This window comes from Cannabis sativa, chromosome 3, assembly GCF_029168945.1.
Source record: "Cannabis sativa cultivar Pink pepper isolate KNU-18-1 chromosome 3, ASM2916894v1, whole genome shotgun sequence".
In the NCBI taxonomy this organism is placed as follows: domain Eukaryota; kingdom Viridiplantae; phylum Streptophyta; class Magnoliopsida; order Rosales; family Cannabaceae; genus Cannabis; species Cannabis sativa.
Window position 1 is genome coordinate 54801295 of NC_083603.1, and position 3281 is coordinate 54804575.

Here is a 3281-nt window from a genome sequence, read left to right on the forward strand (position 1 = left end):
GTTAAGTTGTGATTTCTACTGAGCCAAACGCCGAGTTCCAAAATACCGGGCACCGGAAATGCAAAATATGAAAACTATTGAATAACATAACCATGCATTTCTGAATTCCATAAATAACAGTATAATAAATTATTTAAATAGCTATAAATAATTTTCATAAATAATTATGATTAACTGCTAATTTCCAAATTAACTAAGCGGGCTTTACACCTATATCCACTGAAATTATAATCATCTCATTCGTAGATGGATGTACATTCAGGGGTGGATATGAGTTTTCGTTGTATTCTTAAAACGATTACTCTAGATTTTACATTATGCAAAAAAAATTTGAAATGTTTGAAAAATTTCATGAATTTCTAGCAATGGTAAGTGGTTAAAGATCTTGCGAACTAATAGGGGTGGAGAAAAAGTTAGTAGATATGCAGTTCAAAGATCATTAATTTGATTTTTGAGTTATATCCAAACTTACCTCCCTAGAAATTCAATTTGCATATTGATAATTAGTTACTAGTAGTTGCCTAAATCCTTCTATGGTAATATAATTTCAGAATGATGCAATGGTTTTATACTTAATGTAAATCATTACTAGATTCATGGATGACCTAATCAAAATCTTAAGAAAAGCTAGAACTGCTAACCCTGGTTTGCATGTTTGTTAGCTATTCTAAGTGATTAGGGGTGGATCATCCCATAGTCATTAGATAAGAAAGTGTTTGTTTAAACAAATACTACTTTTCTAAGAAAATGACTAAGTCTGAAAATAAAGTAGCAAATAAAGGAGATATTTTTTTCTTAATTCCATAAGTGTTCTATCATCTTATTCGTTACAAGATGATCCCACTGCCTCTGTTGTCTTAACACAACCGAAGAGGTCAATACCATTTAGTTTTCTTAGACATAATTCACGGTACCTTGTCGTAGTGGGAGAGTTTTAAGGAACTTTACCTTCTTATGACTTGGAAGACACTAGTGATTAAAATCCATTGTGAGTTTAAACAAATAATGGATTGTCAAGATAAGAAACTAAGAAGAAAGCCAAGAGAACTTTGGTTTAATCCATCCACATGGAGTAACCTAAAGTTTTCTATTACAAGGACATAAAAGGAAATTTTCGTTAATAAGTCTATTCAATGGACTTAACAAAACTTCCTGTTCCTAGTATTATAGGTTTGAGTTTATCTAAACCTATGGCTTATGGTATACCTGGTAATTACTTACTCTAATGCAAGCAACTTACTTTAATAAGATGCTGAAGCATTTTCTTTCCAATGGCAATCTATAGAAGTTTCACAACTTCTAAGCATAGATTTTATTTATCTAAGGAAAAGTGTCAACTATTCCAGAAAAGATAAAGCCATGAAAGAATTTCTTAAATCAACAGTGAGAGGTCTCAGATATGCTTTAGTATGCCTTAGACCAGACATGAAAAGACTCGGTTTGACCGAGTCAAATATATTTATATATATATATAAAATAATAATAAAATAATATATATATGTATATAAAAAAAAAAAATTTAATTATATACAGATTTCGTTTTCTCTCTCTCTCTCTGTTTATATATTTATCTATCTTTCTCTCTTTCTCTCTCTTTAAAATACCAAAAAAAAAAATAAAACCCATAAACCTCCATAACCACCACACTCCGGCGACCCACCTCCGGCCACCGTCCGACCCAACGCGCCGGACAAATTGAAAGCCCAAGTGCCGGCGACCTCACCCCCCAAGCGGCGCCGCTCCTCTCGCCGCCGTTGACTCGGGATCGCAAGTCAAAGTTTGGGATTTCAAACTTTGAACGGGTTTTCCGGTCACCTCCGGCGTCCGTTTGACGAGAGGTTTTCACCACTACACTCAGCTCGTCGAGGAGAACAACCTACACTAAACCATTTTTCCCGGTTCGCAACTTTTTCCGGTGACATTTTTGTAGCTCCGCCCCTTTCCGGCGACTTTCCGGTGACCTCGTGTACCGTTTTGACAAACGGTTGGCATGAGTGTGATCTACTCGTCGAGGTGGTCGTTTTGATATATACTACTCCTATTTTCGGCGACATTTCCGGTACACCAATTTTTACCGCCACCGATTGTTAATGTGCACCGCTTAGGTGAGGTTTCGGAATCCCAAATTTTAAATATAGTCATATTATATGTCGTTGGACTCGGTTTTGAATGTAGAATGCGATGATGATAATTATTTAATCATTTGATGGTATAGGTGAGAGTAATATGTAAGTTTGGACTAAACAATTGGAGCTCGGGACTTGAGAGCTTAAGATCGTCTTTTGGAAAAAAAAAAAAGTTTAACGACTTGGGAGAGGTAGGGACTCAACTTGATTTTTGGACTTGATTTTTATATGCGTTGTATACATTAGACATATTCCAATTTTTATGATTTACAAAATTGTTTGAAAAATTGAAAACTTAATCTGCATATTTTCTGGACTGTTCTGGGGCACCGAGTGCCAAATATATTTTTGTGTGCAAATATTTATGCAGGTTATGATTTTTGGGTTTATTCAAAATACAGCTGTTATGCTGCCGAATTTTCTAGAAAATAAAAAGGAATATGTTCTTTTGTTATGCTTATTATTTGCCTGCTTTGGTTATATTGATGAGAGCCATGTTGATCATGTTCGATGCATATTGTTGTTTCACGACCTAGTCTCTGTGTCATCATAGGTAGATCAGGTGTGCACTCACCTGTAGGTGAAAGACCTAGAATCTGTACAGGAGTGAATTAAATCTGAGCCCCGTTATTTATGGTGGGTATCAGATGCGACTACCCGGTTTTGGATGTCGTTTTCTATGATTTGGTATTGAGAGCTAGGGGTCTAGTGGACGGTGTGATATGCATTTGACGTTTGATTTGTGATTATTTGTGGTCTCTCTATTTTATTTGTACATATTCATACTGTTGATGAGACATTTTATTTTTATAAAGCTAACCATGCAGGAATTTTATTAAACCAAGGGTCCTTTGATATTAGTTGTTTTCCTACTGGGCTTTATAAGCTCACCCCCCCTATTTTCTCCCATTCCAGGAACTCAGTTTGATGCTAGTGGATGAGGATGGTACTGTTGGGAAAGGAATTTTGTTATTAGTTTAGTCATATTTTACTCTTTCACCTTCTAATGAGACTGATTTTGTATTTAAGAACCAATGGATGGTCTGGATGACTTAAATTAGCTATGTACTAGTTAGAAATGAGAAATGATGGATGCTAGGTATTATTTTGGTATTTTATTGACTTATTAAATCTATCTATTTGGTGATTACATAA

The 3281-nt window shown here is 35.0% G+C and overlaps 1 long non-coding RNA gene across 1 annotated transcript; it reads left to right on the forward strand.

Annotated features, from left to right (window-relative positions):
• The first annotated feature begins 1520 nt into the window (after positions 1–1520).
• Positions 1521–3281, forward strand: LOC133035818 (uncharacterized). Its single transcript, XR_009686932.1, has 2 exons — positions 1521–2105; positions 2216–3281. It is a non-coding gene; the product is annotated as an uncharacterized LOC133035818 (long non-coding RNA).